Here is a 27,378-nt window from a genome sequence, read left to right on the forward strand (position 1 = left end):
TTCCCGGAGACACTATTTTTTAATGCTTACGAGAGATGCGTGTGTGTGTTTTCTCTTTCATTTTTTTCCCTTTTTTTTTTTTTTTAAAGAATGGCTTTTTGCCTACAGAGGGTGAAAAAGCAGAAAGGATCAGTGAGCTAGTTACTGCTGGAGTCTCAGAAGAGATGAGAAGGGAGGGAGCCTGGCAGTCTCTTACCTGAAATACCAAAGAAACACATCCCAGGGTTTGAGACCCTATTCATCTATACCTTCACCTCTTGCTCTCACTCTTGAGCGTGGCTCCTCTTTGAAGTGTCTGTGGACCAGTCAGGACCCAAAGAAAAATGAAATTGGAGGAAAGGGCTGGGTCTCTAAGTCAAACGTCTTGGGTTTGACTCTGAGCTCTGTTACCAGTTTTCTGACTTTATGAGTGAGAAAAGTTCCAGTTTCAGAGTCTGTAAAATGAAAATAATAGTATCTGTCATGGTCTGTGCACTCAGGTCAGAAAAAGAATTTTTCCAGATTCAAAGCAAGGTGAAGAAAAGGCAAGTTTATGGAGGCAAGAGACAATGTTAACCCAGTGGGCTGACTTCCTGCTGAACAGGGAGAGCTGACCCTAGGTGTGTGGTTGTGTCTGTTTTTACAGCCCAGGGAGAGGAGAGGTCTTAGGATACACCTGCTGACCTGCTGAGGGGTTGGGGAAAGGGGGCCCCCTATAGGGGTGGGGTGAGGAGTGGGCCACATACCTTTCCTAGTAGGAGCAGGGAGGTGTGGGCCAGGTTGTTCAGGGTAGGGGAGGGCCATTACAGTGAGATGGGTGGGGCCCTGATAAGGGTCTGGTAATTCTTGTCTTGGCCGGAAGCTTTGAGCTCAATTTCCCTGAAGTGGACTCCTTGAGGTCCAACAGTATCTACTGCATAAGGTAGTGGTGAAGATTAAATGAGATAAAAATGTGGACAAAGAATGTCACATGCCATATTAGTAAACAAGGATGTTGAGGCCCTCAAACATTCATGATGGGAAGAAAAAAAATAAAACAAAACAAACAAATAAAAAGGCTACTAGCCCTATGCCCAGATTCTTACGTCTTCCCATGCGTAGAAAAGAGCTAAATTCTTTAACTTGAGATGTCTGGTTTTCTTCAGTTAACAGCAATTTTTTCATGTCCTGACTACCTGTGCATGTTTTTGTTTGTTTGTTTGTTTGCAGAAGTTCCTACATATCCTGGCTCTTCCCTTATCTCTTTGCAACAGTCCCTCAGAACCGTCTGAGAGACGGACTTCTGGGCTTTAGTCCTCAATTTGTCCACTGAATAAAACATAATTCTCAACTTTTAGGTTGTGCATTTATTTTTCAGTTGACACTAATGAGAAAACACCTAGCACACACCATGGCACACAATAACAGCTCAGTAAAGCTCAGCTCTTGTGATCTAAAGGGCAATTTATATTAGTAATGCCTGATTCTGAAGAAGGAGAGAAAAGCTTATGGTTGATTGTAGAAGAAAGATTCTGTGCTCCTTATAATTTGAAAACTCCAAAAGTGTCCTTTAAAAACACAACTCACACCGGAGGTTACTAAAGGGATGTACAATGGAATATAAGGAGGTATATCTTATTTTCAAAAGGGTTACTCATCCCTGATGTTTGGTAGTAGTGATTTTCCACACACAGGCAAGAATTTTATAGACTCTCTTTAATAGCAATGTGCCAGGATGGGTAACAGTGACAATATATCGTTTCATGACTCCAAATTCAACTCTTCTTAAAAGTACCGGAGCAAAATGCCAGCTAAGTGTGGGATTTACTGATTTAGCTGTGAAGGAAAGAAATTCTGCAGATCAGATCAATACAGCCAGTAAAAACAAACTGCACAATCCCCATTTTCTGCCGGAGGTCTGTAAGTGAGGGCATTAGATGAGGCACCTGAATTATTCCTGAGCACTTCATCTTGAGTGGCTGGAAATGGTACTTTACAACCATTACAGGGAAAGACTATGATTTTAAGTCACCACAATTCAATTATATGTCCTGTACAAAAAAGTTATAGTTAACATTTTAAGGGGTCCAGAAATTAGAATCCATGAAAAAAAAATAGTTTTAATCAGTTAGAGTACCAGGACAAACCCAAACCCACAGTTAACTACGTCAAGAACTTTTAGGAACCACATCTCCTACAATAAGATATAAATTTAGAACATAATTTTTTTGGACAACTGGTAGCCATATATGGAAGCATGATTACCTATGACTACTTTTAAAACTGTTTTATCATTATCATCATCGTCGTCACCACTATCATTATAGTTTCACTAATAATGATACTTCAGCAGAATAGCAATTTCCCTTTTATCCACCTCGAGAACTAGCCATTGCGAAGATCAGATGCATACTATTGATAAGGGCACAAAATAGTGGTTGTTTTGATGGGCAATTCAGCCTTGTCCATTATAATAGAACATTCACATTTGCTTCAACCCAAGAGTACTACAGCTTTACTATCGGAGAAAAATATTCACAGATGTGTCCAAAAATGGAAATACCCCATAAGATTCAGTGAAGAATTGTCTGTGTAAGTGAAAACAAGGATATAATGTGAACATCATTCAGGGAATGGCGAAATAAGCTGTACTCATCCACAGTGTTAACCATTTTGCAATAATTAAGACACATAAAATAAAAGTATACCAATAGATAGGAGATCATATCTGCAATCAGTAGAATATGTTTAACAACTGGGAGAAAATATGTTCTCCAGAGAAGAAAAGCCCTGATTTGTAGCCTTTGCTGCTTCCTGTGGTGTAAATATTCCCACCATGGCCAGCTTTGAGCTACTGTCATGATGCTGAGGAATGTGGAGTTGGAAAGAGATGTACTCACTGGCTCTTGTGGGCAGGTGCTGGTAGGCTCCAGTGCCCTGCTGTCAATATAGTGTTAGTCAAATAAGGAAAGAAGTAGGCAATGTGCGCAAAATACTATATAACTAAACCACATACCTATGAGCACTTTCATGTGCATCAAACTGGATAAGCAGGTCACCTCTGAGGAGGGAAGTGAGTCTACTAATGAAGAGGACATTTGGTAGCGACTTCTGCTTTGTATTATTTGAACACCTGTAAGCTGAAAATGCATTAACTGTGTGATTAAACTACATTTAAAAGAATAATGGCAATTACATGCACCTTGTCCTAGAAAAGGTGGGTGAGATTTTAATAAGTTGGCCTGAGATAGGCTAATTTATTAAATCCTGAACTCAAAGGATTGATAGATAAAAGATGGAAAGAGAAGTGATTAGAGATAAATTAGATAGATAGATAGATAGATGATAGATAGATAGATAGATGATAGCTAGATAGCTAGATAGATAGATAGATAGATAGATAGATGCAATTAACAGACAGGTAGAAAGATAGATTAGATTAACAGACAGATGATATAGATTGATAGATTAGGTTAAATTCAATTAATAGGTAAATAGATTATAGACAGATAGGATAAATTAAATAGATAAAATGGATAGATGGATAGATAGATAGGATAAATTAGATAAGAAGGATAGATAGGTAGATAGGAAAATAGATAATTTTGAGGAAGGATGAGGGGAGAGAAAGAGACAGAATTATGGGAGTCCGCGGGTGATGTGCGGGCTTGTCCAGGTAGGGCTGAGAGTTGGTTGAGGTATGAGACCTTAGAATGGATAAGAAGATGGAGGAGAAGGGAAGGCTAGAGTTGGGAGAAGGAACTCAGGTAGGAACCAGGGCTGGGTCAGGAGCCCGTTTGTGGGTGGATCAGTCTATTAGAAGAGAAGAGAAGAGAAGAGACGGTGGGGAGCCTCAGATTAAGGTCTCTTTGGGGGTGAGCAGAGTGGGGCTGGGCTACTCTACCCCAGAGGCAGGAAGGCAGGGGAGGGGGAGCACCTTGGCCTGCTGGTTTGATCTCTGATTGGATGGTGAGGAGGGCTTATCTGATGTTTTACACATCAGGAGCTGACAGATGTCATTTGCTGACAGCAAGGGGTGAGGAGCTAGGATTCAAGGTTTGGGGAAAGTGGAAGAAGTTTGACACTGGCCTTGGGAAGAGCATAGCAGACATGTGGACTGAGCCATTGCTCAATTTCAGGGGAGTGTTCAGGACTGGATCTGAGTTAGGGGATGTGAATTTATATTGCAACCAATTTTCCCTCTTACTCAACCGTTTCCATTTTTGAGACTCTGGAGCAGACATGAAGAAAAGAAGTAGGTGTGTTCACTAGGCAGAGAAATCCAGATTCCTAACTCTTATCTCCCCTTCACAGTGAGGCTGGGAGCAGCATTTATCATGTCTGGGCCTTGGTTTCAACATCTGCAAAAGGGGGAGAATAGCACATACACAATGGATAGGCATTGTCAGGCTGTGTGAGAACCCAGGAGACAGTAGAGGGGAGAGAACTGGGTGTGGCATAAAGTGCTGGGCATGTCTTAAACTGTCAGGGCTCAGGGCCATGGCTCCTATCTCTGAGTCCTCATAAATCGCAGTGGAAGATAAAGGGTCAGCAGATAATGGAAGACAGCTAAGTGAACATGACCCGGTCTATGCTCCGGGCAGGAGACATTCCCATAAGTGGTGTTCCCAGAAGTGTCTGACCTCCCTCAAAGGCACCAGGGAAGGTGACTCTTCAGAAACAGAGAGGAGGCACACTGGCCCTAGGCTCTCAAATTGGCCAGCAGAAGTCATCAGACCCTTATCCAAGTCCTACCTCAGGTTTGAGAAAAAAAAAATTTCAGAAAAGCAACGCTCAGAATTGTTTCTTTCACTCCCAGGGGGCTAAGGTGGGGTCCTGGCCTCTGCCCAAGTTCCCTCTGGACTGGGGGAACATAGTCATGATGTAAAAAAATCCTCGTGTTTGACATGCATCACGAGTATTATAGCAGTTAATATAACCCCCAAAATTCCTAGAATCTTCCTTTATAATATATCCTGGGCAAATGTTCAGGTCAGACCCAAATAGGAAAGGATGATTCATAACCTATTGTTCTTTAGCTGCACCTCCAGTACACCCCTGCCCCAACACACATGCACCGACTTTCATTCTGTTCTTTGAACACTCTGTGAATACATTGTGATCTTGTACACCCCAGGGCCTTCTCATGTGTTATAACATTTGCCTAGAATGTTCTCCCTTCGTGTTTCCCCAGGTCTAGCCCATCTCCATCTTTCAGGTCCCAGCTGAGATACATGACTTCACGGGGGTATCAAGGCAGACTGGGGCTAAACCATGCCTTGAACATGGCACTAAGGACTTGGGACGTCATCCTGAAGGCAGTGGGGAAGATATGACAGATTTTTGAGCAGAAGAGAGATTGTTTGAAACAGAGCTTTAGATAAATCATGTTTGTGGTACTATGTAGGAAGCATCGAAAAGGGACAAGATTGAAAGCAAGGAGGCCAATTACAAAGGCTGTGGAGAATGTTGAAATGAGATATGAAGATCAAAGATAACGATGGGGAAGACTGATTGAAGTGAGACTCATGAATCAATACATGAATAAACACACATACACACGCATAATTTTGGCACACATGTCTCAAACACAGAACACCCTTAGATCAAAGCCCAGGGAGAAAGGAGGTCCAACCACATGAACCATGGAAATACTTGATGAGATCTGCACCTTGCAGCTTTCAATTGAGTTTTGAGATTTTGGGTCCACTCAGCGTTGGGTGAAACAGTGCAGAAAGACAGATCATCCTTCCCTTCCTTTAATCTACACATGAAGAAGTCAGGTTTGCATCTGAAAATCAGCTCCTTATTGATCTTAACCCTGTTAATATTCATGAAGCTCTATCAAGAGGTAGGAGATTTTTAACACGATGGCCCCCGCACTCTAAATCAATTCTCATCGATTTCAATAGGCTTCTTCCATCCAAGCACTGACATTGCTCCCTCCCACGAAAACCTCTTCCCAAGGTCCTTTGGAACATGAATGGTACAAGATGCTGGTCAGCCTTGTCTGCCATCGTCCAGACTTTGGGGGCACTCAGAGAGGCAAGAGATGGTATTTGAGCAGTATCTGCTCTTCTCTGGGGCTACATGGACCTGACTCCCTCCTAAATCCATTCAGCCATAAAGCCATGCCTCCCTCAAGTCCTAGCCACCCAGAGGGAAGTAAAGCCCTTGCCACCGTTAGGCATATGTCAATTTCAGGACAAGCCTGATTTGTCCAAAAGCTTAGGGGCTCCCTGTCCTTAAAGGCTTTTCACAAGTTCAGATAACAACCCACTCCGTCCACAAATATAGTCGAGTCGGGTTCAGAGGAGAATCTCATAACCAAACCCATGGCTCTGACACAAAGCTCCTTTCTCTCCTCGACCTGCCCAAAGAAAGGGCTGAGCCTTTCCTTGCAGCAAAGATTTCCTTCCTTCACGATCACAATTCATCCTGCCCTGGTCACTTTTCCCCCAGCAATTTCATTCATTTTGATCACAGCACCTAACGTATACTATCATGGTTACCTCTTTTGGGTTTTTTTTTTTAAATCTCTTCTCTCTATGAGGGAAGAAACTTTGTAAATCCAGCTCCCAATTCAGCACAGAGTTCAATGAATGCTGGATAAACCAAATTCAGTTCATTTATTCTACAAATATTGACTGATCCCTGCCAGGAGTTTGATTTGGGGATTCTGCAGTGAACAAAATACACAAAAATCCCTGCCCTCTTAGAAATGATATTATTATATTGGTTCCATTTTATTTATTTATTTATTTATTTACTTATTTATTTTGTCTTTTTGCTATTTCTTGGGCCGCTCCCGCGGCACATGGAGGTTCCCAGGCTAGGGGTCGAATCGGAGCTGTAGCCACCGGCCTACACCAGAGCCACAGCAATGCAGGATCCGAGCCACGTCTGTGACCTACACCACAGCTCACGGCAACACCGGATCATTAACCCACTGAGCAAGGGCAGGGACCGAACCCGCAACCTCATGGTTCCTAGTCGGATTCGTTAACCACTGCGCCACGACGGGAACTCCTATTGGTTCCATTTTAGATGCCTGGTTCTGCTGGACCCCATCAGCCAAGTTTTAATTAGCTTCCTGTGTGGTGCCTTTCAAGCTGATGTCTTGTCCTGGCTATGTGACTTGGGATTTATCTGGGGAAGCCAGTTTGTGCAAACATCTCTCCAAGCCCTGGGAAATCCTTGAGAAGTCTATAAATGGAGGAGACCGTGTGGTTAACAGACACACCAGCACGAATCTGTCCAAATGAAGTTGTCTTCTCAGAAGCAGCCCCCGCGGGAAACCCTGCTCTCAGCGAAGCTGCCAATGTTTGGACTATTTTTGGACTCTTCTTTTGGAGAGGTACTTGGAATTTACAGCCCATTTGTGAACAGACTCAATGGGGGGAAATGTCCCTTTTCAAGGCTTCATTTGCCACTAAATAATGCCTAGCCATGTTTCATAGACAAGGCAGGTGATTGAGCTTACCAATCTGGTTGTGTGGAAGCAAGAAGGAGAAAAGGAAGAACCAGAAATCCGTGCAGGTGTTTATTAGGCAATGATCCCGTCTCTTAGCAGATGTTGCCCACACAACAACCTCTATCTCGATCGGTAACCTCTCTTCCCTGGTTACAATTTCTTTGCATTTCTTTTTTTTCTTTTTTCTTTTTAAGGCTGCACCTGCAGCATATGGAAGTTCCCGGGCTAGGGGTTGAATCAGAGCTGCAGCTAGTGGCCTACACCACAGCCACAGCAACCCTGGATCCAAGCTACATCTGCTACCTATACCGTAGCTCACAGCAATGCTGGATCCTTAACCCACTGAGCAAGGCCAGAAATTGAACCCACATCCTCATGGATACTAGTTGGGTTGGTAGCCTGCTGAGCCACAATGACAATGCCACAATTTCTTTATCCATCCCACCCAGGCTGTCACTGATGTATTGACAAGTACTGATGTATGGATAGATGTCACTGATATACGTCACTGTTGCACTTGGCAAATCCAGTGTCCCTTATTCATAGGCAGCACTCCTATGAGTGTGCACATGTGCAAAAGAGTATTGAAGGCAAATACCTAGCAATTGAAGTGCCAGGTCATAAAGTGTGCACATCTTCAATACTACCCGTTATGGCTAAATTGATCTCCAAATGAGACGTGCCAATTTACAGTCACTCTGCGGTGTGCGAGAGCATCTTTTCCTCCACGTACTCAGCGAAAATCTCAGCATCGCGTAATGGGTGGGAAATGGCATCTCATTTTAACTTGCATATCTATGACTTATTAATGCTGTCAAATATTTTTTCCTATACCCGTATTGGCTGTCTGATTTCCATATTCCATGCTTCCTCTGTTTGTATCCTTTGTCTGTTTTTGTTTTTTCTAGTGGACTATTCGCCTTTACATTATTGACTTATAGGAGTGCTTCTTCTATTCCAGATAGGAATGTTTTGTCCGTTATTTATAAAATGTCTGTTGTCATATGGAAAGCTTTATTTTGTTTAGTCAAATTTACGTATTTGATCCTTTATGTTTTGCGGTTTGGGTTTATTTCTTTATTTTTTTAAAACCCAACAACCTCTCTCCTCCAAGATCTCAAAGATATTCTCATAAATTTTCTTTTAAAAGTTCTATTATTTTGGTATTTATTACTTGAAGATTTAACGTTTATATATGGACTAAAGTGGGGACAAAATGTTCTTTTTTCTATAAAGATAGGCATTTTCCCCAGAATTTATTGAATAAAATATCCCCCCCCCTCACTACCACCATCTGTTATCCCTCTGCTGTCTTTCGCTATGTTCCTATGTGTGTTTAAGGGCTTTTTTCTGCACTGTTCTGTTCCTTTGATTAATTTGTACCAATTTTACACTGCCTTAATTGTAATATTTGTAAAATAAATAATATTACATGGAAGAGCAAGACACCCTTCTCCTTTTTCACAAGTAGCTTAGCTATCTCTGGACCTTTATTTTTCCAGGCATATCTTAGGATTAATTTTTTCAAGTTCCACCCAAAGCAAAAGAAAAATCCCCAAAGTCCCTGTTTGGATTTGATGAAATTTTCTTCACTTTACATTGATTTTGTTTTTCATCAGGAGCTAAAATATGACGAGGAAGTAGGAGAGGGACCCTTGGGTTTTAGGACCTTGAAGCCAGGAGTTTCCTTTGGTTCCTGGGCTGCCATCAGAGACCTTCTCAGTGTCATCATCTCATCACCTCCCAGCCTGGATCCCAGGATGATGGGGCTACTCGGCATGTGGACAAGTGTGCAGCTTATTTCTGGGCTCCAGCTGCAGCGGGCCTGCCTCTCCCAGGGCCCAGCCCCAGACCTGACTCTCAGCATGACACCTCCCTGCAGAGATCTGAGTCCTGTTCGGTGTCTCTGGTCCTTGCCCTCAGTTCATGTCCTTGCCTGCTCCCCCTTACACTATCACATCAATGCCCTAATTCTTCTCCCCAAAGTAGCAAGCCCACCAATCCCCTCATCACATTGTGGCCAGCCTGATCTTCCCAAATCATGGTCATGGCATCTCTCCCAAGATGCCAACAATGAGATCTCAGAGCCATGCTGGTATAGTAGCCACTCACACTAGGGACCACTTAAATGGATGTCTTAATGAATCACCATTCCAAAGACTGAACATTCACATTCACCACGTTTCAGGAGTTCAGCTGCTTGGCAGTCACGTGTGCTGTCCTCATACCTACCTTTCTACCATCAGGGAAGTTTCTAGGGGGCCGAGCCACAGAGAGTCACAGCATCACTTGCTCCCCAGAGTAAGAGCCAAATGCCTGATGTGACACCCATGGCTCCTGCTGTCCGAGCCCCCACCTGCCCCTTTCTCTCCTTGCCCACCTACCTGGATAGGTTACCATCTGGACACTTTCTCAGGCCTCCAAGCATTTGGACCTTCCTGAGTTGAGCTCCAGCTCAGTCTGATCCTGGAGCCTAGAAGGGCCTTTCCTTCTCTAGCTCTTCTCTCTCCCAAGTCTACTTCTTCCTCCAAGCCTCTGCTTAAACATCACCTCACCTCTAACATCTCCTCCTCCCCGGTATCCTTCTTGAAGATTCCACAATCCACTGTCTGCATCTCTACTGCCCTCAGGCACCACGTTATTTAATTCACACAGGGCAGCGGCTGTCTGGAGTTTCTGGTCTCCGCCAGCCCAGCTCAGAGCCCTGCACCTAGAAATTGTCAGTGTGTTATTACAGAGCCTAGTTAAACACAAATGCCCCCCCCAAAACCCCCCCACACCCTATGTTAATCTGCTGGCTCCCAGCACTGCTCTGTCCTATCCCTTATTTCCCCACCCCGCCTGCCCACACCCCCTTTTTTACTCCCCCCCCCACCATGTTTAATTACGCTTAATTGCAAAATGGTCTGCTTGGCTCCCTGTGCCGCCCAAAGTGTTTGTGTCAACAGCAGCGAGATCCTGCTCATTATAAAGACTTCCTCACATTCATTGCAGCCAGTTCCGCTCCCCTCTGATTGTAGAGGAGATAGGACCAGCCACTCGGAGACAGGAAGGAGTTTATTGAAAAGGAACACAGCAGCCCCAATGAGAATGAGAAAGCTATCGCGGTGTGTGGAGTACATGCTTCTGTACCTTATGAGAGACAGAGAAGGACAAGGAGAGATGGAGAAAGAGAGAGAGAGAGGATAGGAAGAAGAGCAGAGACACAGAGAAGAGACAAGTAGAGGGAGAAAGCAGAGACAAAATCAGAACAGAGAGAGACACAGGCACTCACTCATACACAGACAAAAGTGGACACAGGAGAGGAGTTCCCTGGTAGCCTGGGGGGTTAAGGATCTGGCTTTGTCACTGCTATGGTGCAGATTGGATCCCTGGTCTGGGAACCTCTGCATGCCATGGATGCAGCCAAGGGAAAAAAAGTTAGACCCAGGAGCTGACAAGTGGAGGGTAAAGATGCCCAAGCTGCTACATCCCTCCCTCCAACAGCACACTTGCTCTGGGGCAGCACAGATGACAACGGGCATGACAAACAGAGAGTGCTGACACACAGAAAGCTGGAAAAACCATCAATGGATCAAAGGCAAACAAAATACAACTTCAACCACCAGAATCTTACAGACCAGCATGACCAACCCTGAACGTCATTCACATTTATCTGATCCTGCCTCTCCAAAAAGATCCAGAAAGACACATTGGGACTGTGGGCTGTGATTCCCTTTGGAGTCCCCTAACTGGAGTTCCTAGCCAGAATTTGTGTCTTTGCTGTGTGAACAGTACCAAACTGAGGCATTAGTGGACAGGTCAAGTATGACCAAAACTTACTTTTCGCTAAATTTGTGACTTCTGGGGGTTTCCGAGTTCGGAATGTGTCAGATGAAAGGATGCCTGATCACTGGAGAGGGGTGGCTTTTTAATGACAGTGAAAAGCTGCTTTTGAGCCATGAAAAAAAAAAAAAAAACTCATCTCTTTCCAGATTCCTCAAAACTCTACTCTCCAGTCCTGTTAGCTTAGTCATCAATCTGAGCAATTTGCTTCCTCATTCACCCATTTGCTCACTCACGTTTATCACATGTCTCATGTGGTTTAGCATCGTGTCAGGTGCCACAGTGGCAAGTGAAACAAATGTTCCCAGCACCCAGGGAGTTCAGTGTACAGTGTGGACAAGCAGACACTAAAGAATCATACAAACCTAGTGGAACACAGTAAGAGAAAAAGAATGTATAGACATGACTGGGTCACTATACTGTACTGTAGAAATTGACACAACCGTGTAAATCAACCATACACTAATAAAATAAAATAAAAAAGAATTGCACTAGAAATGCAGATATGGGCAACAAATTAAAAGAGCATGGGTCCCCAGAGGACAGACAGCAGAGAATCTTAGTCAGCTGGGACTACCATAACAAAATACCATAGACTGGGTGGCTTAAACCACAGAAATTTATTGCTCCCAGTTCTGGAAGCTGGAATTCTGAGATCAGGGTGCCTGCATGGTCAAGTTCTGATGAGGCCTCTTCCCCTGGCTTGCAGATGGCTGCATCCTCACTGTGTCCTCCCATGGCAGAGAGGATACTCTGGGCCTCTTCCACTTACCCCAAGGGCACTAACCCCATTATGGGAGCCCCACCCATATGACCGCATCTAAACCTAAGTACCTCCCAAAGGCCCCAGCTCTGAACATCATCACACTGATGACACAACCATTCAGTCCATAACAGACTCAGGTGGATCCTCATACATGAATGGTCACAACAGCACTATTGCCCATAACCAAAAAGTGGAAACAACCAAATGTCCATCAAAAGATGATGGATAAAAAATATTATGGCCTATGCATGCAAAAAACCACTCAGCCTTAAAAAAGAATTATGAGTGTACCAAAGCACATTACAACCTGGATGAACTAGAAAATACCATGCTAAGTGAACAAAGCCAGGCACAAATGGTGACAAACTATGATTCCATTTATATGAAATATTCAGAATAGGTAAATTAAGTAAATCCATAGAGACAGAACACAATAGGTGGTTGTCAAGGTCTGAGAGGAAGTGCAATGGATAGTAATTTCTTAATGGATTTCTTTGGCGGGGGGATGAAAATGTTTTGGAGCTAGACAGAGGTGGTGGTTGTATGATATTGTGAACGTACTAAATGCCACTGGATTGTTCACTTTAAAATGGTGGACTTTATATTATTAACGTTAAGGTGAACTTTACTTTAATAGAAAAAAGTGTGGTCTAGGGATCGAACCCATGTCCTCATGAATACTATTCTGGTTCTTTACCACTGAGCCACAATGGGAACTCCCAGGATCTTGACTAGAATCAATCTCAATCTCTATCTCTCCCCCTCTTGCTCCCTTCTTCTTCTTTTCTTTTCTTGTTTTTATATATGAACAGAATCTGGCCTGAGTTTAGAATTTTTTTTTTTTTGTCTTTTTGCCATTTCTTGGGCCACTCGCAGCATGTGGAGGTTCCCAGGCTAGGGGTCGAATCGTAGTTGTAGCTGCCAGCCTACGCCAGAGCCACAGCAATGCAGGATCCGAACCGCCTGCGACCTACACCACAGCTCACGGCAATGCTGGATCCTTAACCCACTGAGCAAGGGCAGGGATCGAACCCGCAACCTCATGGTTCCTAGTCGAATTTGTTAACCACTGCGCCACGAAGGGAACTCCGAGTTTAGAATTCTTACGTCACATTTTTTTTTTTTTTTTTTTTTTACCATCAAAGTTTTCTAGACACCACTCCAGTTCCAGCGGCAGAAAAGTAGTCTGGAGTTGAACAGATTTCTCATCTTTTCTGTGTAGCAGCTCTTTCCCGTTCTTATGGTCGCCTCATTCTTTTTCCTTAAGATAAAAGCAAAATTAACAAGATATACCTAGGTATTTCACTCATGCTTTATAACACACTGGCTTTTCCAAGCAATCCATTTTTTTTTTAAGCTCAGGAAAGTTTCTTCTATTATACGTCTGCTTTCCGTTCTCTTTTCCTTCCAGGATCTTTTTCAGAAGCAGATTAGATCTGTTCCATCCCCACTCATCTCCTATTCCTGGTCTCTTCTTTCTCATCACCATCCTTGTTCTGGCTCTTTCTCCAGATTCTAGACACTCTTAATTGATCTGTGCTCCAGATCATATGTTTAACCCTTGAAGGGCTGCCTCTATTTTTTAGGATTCCTACCATAGATACTGATCTCTGTCCTTATATCCCTCTCTCTTAGGTAATTTCGTTTTCTACCCTGCCCTCCTCTGTTTTCCCTTAAATCTTATTATTACACTTCTCTGGTTTCAGAGCCCCTGATTTCTTCCACAGACACAAGAAGACATTCTTAAAGCTGTCTTTGTTTCCTATGTCCTCTGCATATTGCATAAATTTTTCTCAACCTTTTGTAAGTGGAAATGTTTCCCAGAGCTGAGGTTGCTGCTGCTTTAGATACTCATCTTTAAGGGATGGGAGATGTTAAGTGGGGCTAGTGTTTTTCCATAAACATGTTGAGTAAATTGTCTTTGCTTCCCCTTCTGGTTCCCTTTGGTTGTTCTTGGCTTCACAGATCTCACACTGGAGGGCTTCTTCGGTGTCAATTTATAACACTCTCATTGTTATGGAGCAGCCGGAGGGGAGCTGGGAGGAAGCCTGGGCTCTGAGCGGTGTTCACGGGAATCTTTATCTCTGCAGCAATTCTTTCCATGCCTGGTGAAGCGGTTGTTGTTCTCAGCTCAATGTTTTGCATTCGCTTCTAATTTGGCACAGCTTCTACTCCAGTATAAACTTTAGCGATGCCCAGGATCCTTCCTGGAGCTACTGCCTGACAGTTGCAGGAAGTGCCTCTTTTTGATGTGGTAGCTACTGGATGCTAGGTCTTTTCAGTGCCCCTGGTTTTAGAACCTTCTGATCTTTGTCAGTGCAGGTCATAGAGACCAGGCATCACCAGGGGAGCTTCCCTCACCTTCAACATAGCCTACTCCTAATTAGGAAAACCTACGAATTTCCCTCCGGGTATCCACCAACTTCCTTCCGCAATGCACAAGACTTCATCATTGTGGCTCCTTTCTTCTTCATGTGGCTGCCACCCTATCCTGGTGCTACTCTCAACATGCTAATGTCACAAGTGATGCGGATCCTTGAAGTGAAGCCAACATTGGGAGGTCATCCCCTTTCGCAATGGGCCCATCCATGCACCCAAGTCTTACTCCTCCCGAAAAGTGTATAAGATTCCACCAGAGGGCCTGTATGTTATTTCTAACGTAAATACCCTTTCCTAGGGAAGAATTGTAAGTCAAATCCTAGACAACTCCCTTAGTTCAATGCCTTCGGCGCTATGTCTACCCAAACGTCCTCAGTCTTCCAAAGTTGTATTGGGTCATTCCTCAGGTTTCGGTTCTCCCCTGCCCACTCCTTCCCTTGGTTGTTTCTCCAATGAGGATTTCACTAAAGGTGGAGTAGAGAGTTTAAAGAGAGTGTAAGAGGGTGTATATGTGTGACCCTCGCTGACGTCTAATCCTGACTTCTGGGACTTGTACATCCTTGATGGATCTCGCTGCCCTTGTGCAGCCACCGTATCTGTCTTAAGGTAACAGTATGGACAGGTGAGCATCCAGAGAGGGTATAAGTCCTAAGGCAACCTTATTCAGTGTGTTCAGATAAACATATACAAAATCACTCCCCTAATGTGTAGACTTACTGAACAAATACACAAACTACCAAACTTAGGGGAAGAAAATCCCACTTGGACCCATTTAGGCAATTAAATGTCTCTCTACTTTCCTTTTGTACCATAAGTTGAGACAGCATATGAATCAAATAGTTAAGGACTTAAAAGTAACAGAGAAATTGACGGTGGCTTTAAAGGGATTTAACAACTATTCAAAGACTATTAACATGTATCCCAAAGTAAAAAATGAAAGTAGCACATTATTGGAGATTTTTATGTTGCTCCCGTGTCACTTTTTTTTTTTTTTTGGCAGGTGGAGATGTCAGAGGCAGAGAGTTAAAACAAACAATCTTCATTATTTTTAGAGTTCAAGTCTTTTCTCTGATAAGCAAGCCTCTATGACTTTAAGAAATATAAAACAGGAAGGAAAAAAGTCAGGATGAAGGACTCTGTTGCTCACCTAACAGGATAACCATACTAATGATCAAATAAGAGGAGGCACACATTTTTTATCTATTTCAAGGCTAAATATTCAGTCTGATATTATCCCTCTCCTGTTGTGTTCCAGCAACATGGAACAAGAGGTTTGGGACCCAGGAAACAGTCCATTATGAGTCTTTGGTCAATGTGACCAGGAACCTGGAGAAATAGCCAATCTAATTTAATGACAGAGAAATAACAAATTAATCTATAAAATGGTACAAAGAATCAGCAATTTTCACAAGAAGCAGAACCACACTGGAGCCTCCCATGTGGTATTTACTTTCAGAACTGATCTCCAACTTTCTTTGGGCTCTCACCTCTTGTAAGGTATTGAATATAGGAGTGTAGGTAACTAGTCTGGGGAAAGAGGTCCACTACAGAATAAAGACAGTGACAAATACCTGATGATGTTGTTTTTTTTCATGTGATTGATAAAATATTAATTTTGTATCTTGTATTTTATTCTCTCTAAAGTAGGACTATGAAAGTAACCTCAGTGTCTATCAACAGATAAATGGATAAAGAAGACGTGGTATGTATATATGTGTGTGTGTGTGTGTGTGTGTGTGTGTCTATATATGTGCCTATATATATTTAGACACACACATTTATATCTATATGTATATAGATATAGACACACACACACAGAATACTACTCACCTATAAAAAAGAACGAAATTTTGCCATTCGCAGCAATATAGATGGACTTGGAGGGAATAATGCCTAGTGAAATAAGTCAGACAGAGAAAGACAAATGCTGAATGATATCATTTATTTGTGGAATCTTAAAAAACAAAAACAACTTGTGGATATAACCAAAAAAGAAGCAGCCTCACAGATATAGAGAACAAACGAGTGGTTACCAATGGAGAGAGAGAAAGGGGGAGGTGAGATAGAAGAAGGGAAATAAGAGGTACAAATTATCAGGTATAACATAAGATACAAGGATGTATTGTACAACACAGGGAATATAGCAAATATTTTATAATAACTATAAGTGGAGCATAACTTTTAAAGATTGTAAATCACTATATTTATTGTACATCTGTAACATATAATATTGAGCATAAAATATAGGTCAATTACCAAAAAAAAAAAAAAGCAGGGCAGTTCCCCATTTGATTATCTTAAGGCATGTCCAAGAAGCACGAATGTCATAACATTCCATCCCCATGTCCTGATTTTAATAACAAACAAAAATCAATGCTACCTTCTCCTGGATCAAAATAGGTGATTGTCAGAATGGTGACATAATGTGTTTTGAAACGTTAGTGTTCATTGCTCTTGCTTTATTTAAAACGCTCTTTCCTTTAGAAAAGAGGGGGCTACTGTGCTGTATGGAAAATGGGGATCACCCCTTTTCCCCCTCCTTGGACTGGGCTGGGAGAAGTTTGTGCTCTGAAGAAGCGAGGTCCCGTTCACCTCCCGTCCTGCCAACAGCCCGAGTGACAATTATTTATTTACAACAGCTAATACAATCGGTAGTAACGACTTCATAGGCAACCTCTAAGTGCAGGCGAGATGAAAAATTTACTAAATTGGAGAATAAAAATGCATAAGAAAATGTACAGAATCAATATTTCATGGCCTTTGCTTTACCTTGCTGTTCGCAAATCTATTCCCGAGTTCGCATTAAAATTTAAAGCCACAGTCATTCGACAAGTTCAAACCCTGGGTTATTTCATGTTAGTTTAGCTATAGAGGAGTTTTGTTTTTGTTTGTTTCATAAAGTCATGAGGAGGAGAGACACTTAGGAAACCATTTAGCCAGGTGACTGGTTTTGCTTTTTTTTTTTTTTTTCCAAGCAAGAAGACAAATGGTGTCTGACATTCGTCACCTACTACCTCTGAACTAAGCCTCAGCAATCTTCCTGTTCAATTTTGTACCAGATTACAAAGACGGTTTTGAAACGTTTGAAAGCCAATTATTTTGTCAGAAACCAAACATTTATTGACTGACTTCCATGAACTAAGCACAAAATAATATATGTAAAACTTGATTGTCCTGGAAAAGAGCCATAATGCCCAAATTCTCTATGCGTCCATGAATTTATGAAATGATTCCACAGGGAAAACACAGCTAGATCACAACTGATACAACGTGGATATTGAAGACAGAAAATCGTGCAGTAGGTTTTGAGTAAATGCAGACAGAGAGATAGCAAGGAATAGCCCCTCTCTCGATGCTTTATAAAGACTTAAAGAGACACTGGTATAGGGATAAAAGGTCATAAAATCTATACAATGCAGAGTTCCCCTTCTGGCACAGTGGAAATGAATCCATGAGGATTTGGGTTCCGTGTCTCGCTCAAGTGGGTTAAGGATCCTGCGTTGCCATGAGCTGCGGTGCAGGTCACAGACGTGGCTCAGATCCCAAATTGCTGTGGCATACGTAGGCCAGCAGCTGTAGCTCAATTCAAACCCTAGCCTGGGAACTTCCATAAGCCATGGGTGCAGCCCTAAAAAGAAAAAAGAAAAAAAGAAAACCTCTCCACAATGTGACAGTTTTATCCAATGATTTTATGGGTTATGTTATTTTATTTCTTTTGTTTGGACCGGTACATGAGGAATTTGGGATTAGTAATACAGCATGCATTTCACTATTTACCGTTAATCTAAAGTTCCTAAATTATTGTAATTTATTCATTGGCCAACGAATTCCAGTGCACATGGATACAACTGGAAGGAGAAAAAGAAACAAGTTCTGTTGCTAGAGAAAGCATCTCGAGGATGACCCAGAAACTTCTTCTAGGTGAAGTGTTGTTATTCTATTATATCCACAAGGTCTTATTTGTGTGTGTGTCAGTTTCTAGGGATTATTACATATGTTTAGTTTACATCCTCCAAAGAAACCCTACGAGACCGCACAGATAAGTTATTACAAAGCAAGAGCATGAGATGGCTAACAGCCTTTCTGTTTGGGTCTCGAAATATTTCTAACCCCTTGTGGATCAAAAATTATTAACTATTGTTTCGATATCCCCCATCTGACATTTTTCTGGTCTTATAATCACGCCTGAAAGTGGATGTTTTCAGGGAAGGTTAGAAATCTGATCAGAGATTTTCGAGTGATAGTACACTAATCGTGAGGCAAGTTTTGTTGCTAATCATGTGTGCTTCTACTTAAAGCTCAAACTAGTGACGTGATGAGGAGGTGAGCGGGGGATGCTAAGGGCACCAGAAATGCCTCTTGAAATGTGTTACCCCACATAGATTTAAGTTGCTGCACGTATTCAAGCAGTATAGAGTTTGTGGGTGAGAGAGACAGGTAACTAAGGAAGTTTCCTACTGAGGATCTTTATTTTCTTAGAAAAAGGGAAAACAAATCTGTTTGCTTCAAGTAAGTGTTAAAGAGAGGCTATTTTAGAGCCTTCCTCCTGAAAGGGTAGTCTTGGGAGCATTAGTTGGGTTCACTACCACTGAGTCACAGCAGGAATTCCTATATTAATTTCTTATTGCTGTTGTAACAAATTACCACCGAGTAACTTACTATCTTACAGTTCTAAAGGAGAGAAGTCTGAAAATGAGCCTTATGAGGCTAAAATCAAGATGTTGGCAGGGCTAAGTTTCTTCTGGGGGTTCAGGGGGAGAATCATCACTGGGCTTTCCTGGGGATTAGATGAGGTCCGTTCACATCGGGGAGGGCCCTGTGTTTCTGACTGAGAGTACTGATTCGAACGCTAATCCCACCCAGAAACCGACACACCCAGAAATAATATTTTATCTGGGGCATCTTTTGGACCAGTTGAGTTGACACAAAATTAACCATCACAACTGAACATAGAGACAATTGAAAAAAGATGAAAAAAGATGGAGCTGGAGAAGGATGGGCAGAGAAACTAACATGAAACTGGGCTATTGTAGAGGTAAAAAGAGAGACGAGAGGGAGGAATCAAAAAGCTGCTGGAGGCGCTCAGATTTGGGAGAAAGCTATTGAAAGGGGGCTTTTAGGAATTGTTTTTCCCGTACAATGAGTACAACAACTCTTTCCCTAGTATCTCACTCAGCAGAACCATCACACAGGCCCGTATTGCCTGTCGATGCATTTGGAGTTAGCTGTAGTTTTGTCTCTCTTTGCATCCTCTCTGATGTTTTGCTGAGGTAAGCCTCACTGTGAGAGAAGGGAGGCCTACTTTAACTCAGGGATCAACTCTAATTATTGCCTCTGCTGCCTTTTTTTAAAATTATTTTTTATATTTATTTATTTATTTATTAACTTATTGGCTGCACCTGCAGCATGCAGAAGTTCCTGGGCCAGAGATCAGACTCAAGCCACAGCAGCAACCTGAGCCACTATAACAACAATGCCAGATCCCTAACCCAGTAAGCCACACGGGAACTCCTAACTGTCTCTGTTGCTTTTGATTTTTTTTTTAATGCTACCACATGAGCATTTCCTGTAATCAAAATATTTTTCAAAAATGTGACTTGAATGGCTCCCTAACATTTGTCACCAAAGGCCTCATAACTGTGACAGTGACAGTAATTGTGCAGGGCCAGAATGAATGGCCTCATGGAAGCACAGGCTGTCCTTGCAAATCAGGGTGGGGCTGCCCAGGTGAGAGAGTCTTCCAGCCTGTAGTGTATGTGGAGCAAGGTATTTCCTGAACAGAGTCTTGGGGAAGAACTAGGGATTGCCAGGCAGCGATTACTGATTTTTCCCTCGAATTCCCCAGAAAAAGTGAATGAGTTTTTCTCTTTCAGCGTCATAATGTACATGTTGTATGCAGGGTCCATGTTGCCAGAAAAGGCACGCAGGCTCTTTGCATGGGACTCGTCTAGGATTCAGGACAATTATAACTGAACTAACTTCCACTGGGAAGGAAAAGAGGTCAGATGAGTAGCCCCGAACCAGACATTCTCAGAAAGAGAAATAAAGGGACCTGGTCACCATCCTTTTTCATCTTCATCAGAAACCCATGAGGGAGATTCTATACCTATTTTATAAACAAGGCAACGGAGACTCAGAAATCGTTGTCTAGGTTCACATGATGAGTATGTGGCAAGTTCGGCCTCAAGTTCAGGTCTATTTGATCCCAAATCCCACATACTTGACCTTGGGCCTGGCACCACTGGCATCAGGCCCTGATCTGAAGAACAGGCAGGCATGATTTATGATGTCCCCCAGGCGACTGGTCAGGACCCTGTGCTGCTCAGATCAGGGCTCCCCATCACTCCCTACCAGGACTTCAAACCTCCATTTCTGGGGGCTTCGTCTTTGATCTGTGTACCCCCCCACCAAGGACTAGTGCCTTCCTTGAGTGGAAGAGCAGTCTATTCATTCTGTCACCTGGGCATCTGCTGCCAGCCCTTGCCAGCCCCAAGGGGCACTGTCAGGTATCCAAGTCTGGCTGAGCACACTGGGGTGTGCCCTGTTCCTGCAGAGGGACCAAGAAAACCCTGAAGGGCTAGACCACAGGCCAGGCCTATTCCACTTTCCCCACCTGTATCTGGGTCCAGGGTCCTGTTCAGCCTGGCTTTTGGTTTTTGTGCACCAGACCAATCAGAGCCATACTCCATCTGCTCATGTTTTGACCCTATTAATGCAGATTCTGCCTTGGTATTTAGAAATGATTTGCAGGGAGAGAGATGGGATGTGGTAAGGTACTGGGTAGATAAAACATTAGGTATTTTTATAGCCCTCACTTAATTTTAAAGTAAAAATGCTTATGAATCACATGTTCTCTAGCTATATGCATTTCAGCATTTTTTTTTTATTTTCAGAATTGACTATAAATTTGTTTTCTCTGTGGTCAGATACGGTAGTCAATGCTCATTAAGAAGGTTTGAGTCTATCTTATCTGTATTATAAATAAGACAAGAAAAAAAATCCAGTATCATTGCTCTAGAAATCGAGAGTGCCAAGATCTTAGCGAAAAGTGGTAATCACTTATTACTTATTATAATTCATTAAGCTTGTAGGAAATATTTAGATACTTAATTGGCATTTAACAAGATAGCTATAGAGAGTAAATGAGACATTAAATTCTCTTCTTAAATGCCCATTAGGTTTGCTTTAGAAATTAATTGATATCTAATTCATCTGCTATCAACTATTTTACCCTTTGCCAGCTGAGTTCAACATATTAATGATAAACAGAGGCAAGAGAAAGCAAATCAGACATTCTATTTCTGCATCAGCCTAATTTAAAAGGCAAAGATCTCCACGGTGCCTGAGTCCCATCAAAGGAGCATCGCCACCTGGTTTGGAGGGAGAGGGGATCTAACCACGTGCCCAGCTGGACCTGTCCAAACCCACAACATCAAAAGCCCAGAAAAGGGTGGTTGATAAGCCACACATTGAAGAAGACGGAAAGCCCTTCAGTGATGAATAGGCGAGTTACCTGCAAATTTCAGATGAAACGAAACGTGTCTAAATGGCATTCAGGGGAGGTTGTGGATGGCATGCGTAGGGAAGATCATTGTTCATAAATACCTGAGGGTCAGTCCTCGGGAACCTAGAAGATATGTGATTTTTGTGTTCTTTTCTTTATGTAGCTGAAATGAAAGTTTCTTTGGGGTAAAAACTGCCTAAGGTGCATCAGTACCAGTTCACAGATCCTAGCAAGGCACCTGGCTTATTTAAGGAGGTACGAAAGTCTAATGGGAGCTGGAATGAGTTACCGAACTCGATGTAAGAGACCTGTCCAGGATCTTACTGTTCCATCTTGTATCGAGTCTTGAAGATCTCTCCAGAATATACTCCAACACCTTCCATGATGGGAGCCTCAAAGTCATGTAAAATCAGCAACCTCCCAGTACAGTCTTGTCTATATGCCAACCACGCAGCTGGAGTTTCAGTCACTTCAGCTAAGTGTGGTAAGAAAAATCAATGAAATGACAGGTCTTCCCAATGGGGCAGCTTCTCTTTCCAGGCCATGTTACAAGGTCTTAGGCTGTAGCACTCTGCCTTTATTATCTTTACATATTTCATTGTGAATTAAAAAAAAGAGAGAGAGAGAGTATCTTGCTCATCTCTGGTTCTCAAATACTGTGAATGAAGGGATCACCAGGGCCTTTTATTTAACCTACAGATTTCTGCTGATTACCATGCCCTCCCTCCCTCACCTCAGCCCAGGATTCTGATTCACTAGATAGGGGGTGGTCCTTTGGAATCTGCTTGTCTACCCAGATTATTTCCACGCAACCAGGCCACAAACCACACTGAAGAACACTCACTAAGGTAGAGAATCTGGGTTTCTCAACTGGATTCATCCATCAATGGAATGAACCTGGGTTAAAATAGTTATGAGAGTAACTCATTACCCCTGCATTTGAAAGGTTATTTCCAATCATTTTAATCCCTTGGACGCAGAGCTAGCTAGTCTTTACTTGTTGGATCAAAGGCTTCCTAAAATATTGTAAAGTGACAAATTGTTGTTGCTGTCTCCAACATAGGAAATGAATCTCTGCTGGCTGTCCCAGACATACACAGGGAAAAAGACTCCCAGACCTTGCTCTATGAATCCAGCTCTTCTGGTCTTGGTTACACCATTTAATTCACAGCAAATACAAACAAAATCAATACCTAAGAAGAAACACCAAGAAAGTAAGGAAACACTTAGATTTTCCCCCTTGCTTTCATGTCATATAGGATGCCTACTTAGATTCAGTTATAAGTGAATATTGTGAATAGTGACCCTTTTGTGAAAGTTCATCATTGTGCATCTAGTCAATATCATGTACAAAACAAAACAAACAGTCCCAGAACCACAGGCCATTAATTTGGTGATTCTCCAGATTGATGAAGTCCAAGAACAAACCTCAATCAACCTCCGAGCTCAATTCTGCAGGTTACACAAAGCTCAACTTGTGCAAATAATTCCTCTTCTTCTCCTTCTTCTTCTTATTCTTTGCTTTCTAGGGCCACACTGACACATATGGAAGTTCCCAGAGCTGCAGCTGCCTGCCTACACCATAGCCACAGCAACACCAGACCTGAGCCATGCCTGGGAACCTCCATATGCTGCAGAAGTGGCCTTAAAAAGCAAAATAAGCAAATAAATAAAAGTGAGAACTAGGTCCAAAAACCAGGAGGCAAGGATAAGTACACAAAGCAGTAAGTTTCATGATTTAACAAAGACTTAGAGAGTGGCCATTCAGGAGGTTGGGATATTGAAGGGAGAGATAGGAAGGAAACACACAAAAAAGTGAAAAGAATGGATTGTTGCCTGTGACAGGATCACTAAGGACCAGAGTTGGCAAAGTGTTTTCTATAAAGAAACAGTAAAAATTTGAGGCTTTGTGAGCCTTTTTCTCTTTGTTGCAACTATACAACTCTGCTGTTATAAAGCAAAAGTGGTCATAGAGAAAGTATAATTGAGTAGACATGGCTGTGTCTGGCTGAAACCTTACATAACCAGGTGGTGGGCTGGATTTGGCCCTTAGGCCACAGTTTGTTGATCCCCACTCTAGACTAATTACAACAGAATTTGTAATTATTTCTGCTGGAAGAAACAGAAAAGAGAAGAATGAAAGAATAAAATGAATGAAAGAATATTAATATCAATTGGCAACCAGGATGTGCCAGAAAAGATCTGACCTAGGATAAGATAAGAGAGGATGCAAAATTTAAGGAAGCTCTCCTCCCAGAACCCTGAACTTATGCAAACCTGGTGCCAGGCACTCTGATATATGTTTAAATCCATTGCCTGATTGAACCCCCACAACCATGAAGTAGTCATGAAAAATTGAATGAATGAGTAATGAAGTGAATGAAAGAGTCATCATGCATGTTCCCAGGAACCCCTTCTACAGTTGAAGAAGTTGAGGTTAAGAGAGGTTAAATGGCTTGCCCAAGGTCACGCAGCTCATAAGTGGCAGAGTTAGAATTGCAACCCAAACCTACAGGACTTCAACACCCATGATCTTTGAAATGCCTACTTGTAGGTAGAATGTGGGATAAGAGAATAAAATCATCAGGAAAGCTCTTAATGTGTTTAAGCTTCATAAATGTTTACTAAGAAAAGAATGAGCAATCTCCTGAATCTATACAGAGATTATGATGTTGGTGAAGAAGAGCTCTAAAGACGAAGGGTGAATCTTTGGGTTACAGGCAGAACATGGCACCAAAGGGCACCATCACAACACTGGTGATAAGGGTCAAACTGAAGAATTTTTGAGCCCTTCTCGTGCCCTGGCCTATGCCATCTGGATGCTAAAGGCATCCAAAACCCAGGCCCCAGCTAGAAGGATCTCTAGCTAGGTCTCCATTCATGGCCAAGGGGTCTACACAATTATTTAGGATCCAGTTCCTCATCTGTTTATTAACTGATCTATTGCTTTGGGCCATACCTGCAGCATGCAGAAGTTCCCAGACCAGGGATCAAACCCTCGCCACAGCAGTGACCTCAGCCACAGGAGTGACAATGCCAGATCCTTAACTGGCTGAGCCACCAGGGAACTTCTTCACTGATCTATTTTTGTCCTTAGCATCTACTGAGCCCCTTCTTTGATTCAGGTTTGATATTTAAGGTATAGTAATACACAGACACTGAACATAGCTCCTACCCTCAAGGAGCTCATAGTCTAGCAAAAGATGCTTGTAAGAAAGAGATATTACCAAAAAAAAAAAGGCAACCCATCACACAGGGCACCAGAGGAGAACTCCACCTTCCCCAAGAGTGTAATTGGATCCCAACTAGCAAAGAGTAATCTCAAAACCTTGCTGGACCACTGCTGCACAGTGAAGGGAGAGGTGGTTGATAGTAGAAGCACAGTTGCTTCTTAACCCCTTGGGTCTGAAGGGACAGTTTCTTTTTAAACAGGTATTATTTATATACAGTAAAATGTACAGAGCTTAAATATACACTTCAAAGATTTTTTTCCAGAGGAATACATCCATGTAGCCCAAAGAGGGATGCAATTTTAAAGGTCTAAGGAGGAAACAGAGGCAAGAAAGTGGTTCTCCTTGGCGGAATAATCCACAGTGTTGACACCACAAAATCAAAGAGTACCTGTGATAGAGCAGGAAACTAAGCCCCAGGTGGAAGAAATTGTGGAAGGACTTTTAAAAGAACTGGGATACCTAATTTTCCATTTTAAATCATTTAAATGCATTGTCCCTTTGGACAAATTTTCCTTTTGGCCAAATCTTTAGAAAAAAAATTCTACCTGGGCAAGACCTCATTGTAGTGAATCTGGCGAATATGTGTGGCTCTGTCGGTGTGCCTAGGTATAAGGGTGTATGTAAATAAAAGAATGGAGTAATTGTCACACTCAGGTCACCATCCAAGGGAGAGATAGAAGGATAGTCTCCAAGTATAGGTCTAGGAACAAGAATCCAGGGAACCTTCCTTTAGAACCCCTGCCACAGTAATCATTTAGCATTTCTTTGTATGACCTTTGCTTTCATTGCTCTCTGACCCATCTTCCAGCGTGGATTCTCTGGAAGCAGATGCTAGGATGGGGTCCAGGGTACATGACATGTAATAGGAAATAGAGATCAACACCTGTGGAAGGAAGGAGGAGGAAACCAGACTGGCAGAGGAAGAAGGTAAATCATGAAGCAGGCTCCGTAATGCTTCAGCCAATCCTGTAGGGAGCTTGAGAACAAATTGTGCTAGAAGCAGGCTAACCCAGCAAGGGAAGGACCATGGGGATCAGCCCTCTGCAGTGGAGGCATGCGCTGAGTTGAAGGTCCCCTGCTGACCATGTATCTCTCCTTCCTTCTAGCAGGGGATGGGGTGGGGGTCTAACACACCCACTAAAAAGGATAAGCCACAAGGAGGCAAAGCCTGTCTGCTTTCCCCACCACTGCATGCATAATCTCCAGCAGAGTGCAGGCCTAATGTCATAGACCCTTAAAAATCTCTATGGTTAATTAATTGCTCAAAGCAAGAGGTGGCCAAAAGCACATAAAGCCTCCATGAATTCTCAGAAATGGATATTTCCACTAGTTGTAGAGCTGAAAGGGCAGGAAGGCCACCCCCACAACCCTGGAAAACCAATTACCCAAATTAAAGATAGAATTAGGCACATTCTGTGGAAGGGTAGTTGAGGGACCCATGCCAGAATGGAAGCTTGAGGTAGGTGTCCTATGGAAGGCTCTTGGGTTAGATGATTTCGAGTTGAGTCTTGAGAGATTATTTGAAATGTATTGGGTAAAAGTGGAAGTGACTGGATGTGAGTGACTAGATGGTGAAAGGAAAGATGAAAAGTTAACTCTGGCTTGAGCAGGGAAGGAGCTGATGGCACAATTTACCACACAGAAAATGGGCAGGAAAGGAGGGGAAGTTCAGATTTGGTCATGTTCAGTTAGAATGTGACCTCCAGTAGCCAGAAGAGTGTGTATCTGAGCCCCAAGGTGAGATCCAGAGAAAAATCGCCTAGGAAGGGAGCCCCACCTCCATTTTTCCAATTGAGAAACATAAGACAAAGAAGGAAAGCCAACATGCTCCCATATTTAGAGATGGGGATGAAGAATAAGGGTCTATTATTCAAGGAGGTTTCAATTACAAGTGACTGGAGGAATCCAATTTGAACTAACACAGTGACAGCAACAAAAAATTACCTCTTCTTGTCCCTCATTTCTGCTTCTCTCTGCACATAAGCCTCTTGCTTCTTCCCCTGCACAGATGGACTCCAGCAAATGTCAGTGAGCATCTCAGCGTTCACAAACCAACAGTTTAGAAGAGAGGAAAAGTTTTCTCCTGTCAATTCAAGTTAGAAACATCCAGGGAATGACTTTGATGATGAATCACATGCTCTCTTGGAACTGATGGTCTTGCTGGGGTCATTTGTCCCTGAGAGCAGTGTGGTGACCTCTATCACCAGGGTAAGGGAAAGGGAGTACTAGATGGATTAAA

Source organism: Phacochoerus africanus, chromosome 3 (genome assembly GCF_016906955.1).
Source record: "Phacochoerus africanus isolate WHEZ1 chromosome 3, ROS_Pafr_v1, whole genome shotgun sequence".
Classification (NCBI taxonomy): Eukaryota; Metazoa; Chordata; class Mammalia; order Artiodactyla; family Suidae; genus Phacochoerus; species Phacochoerus africanus.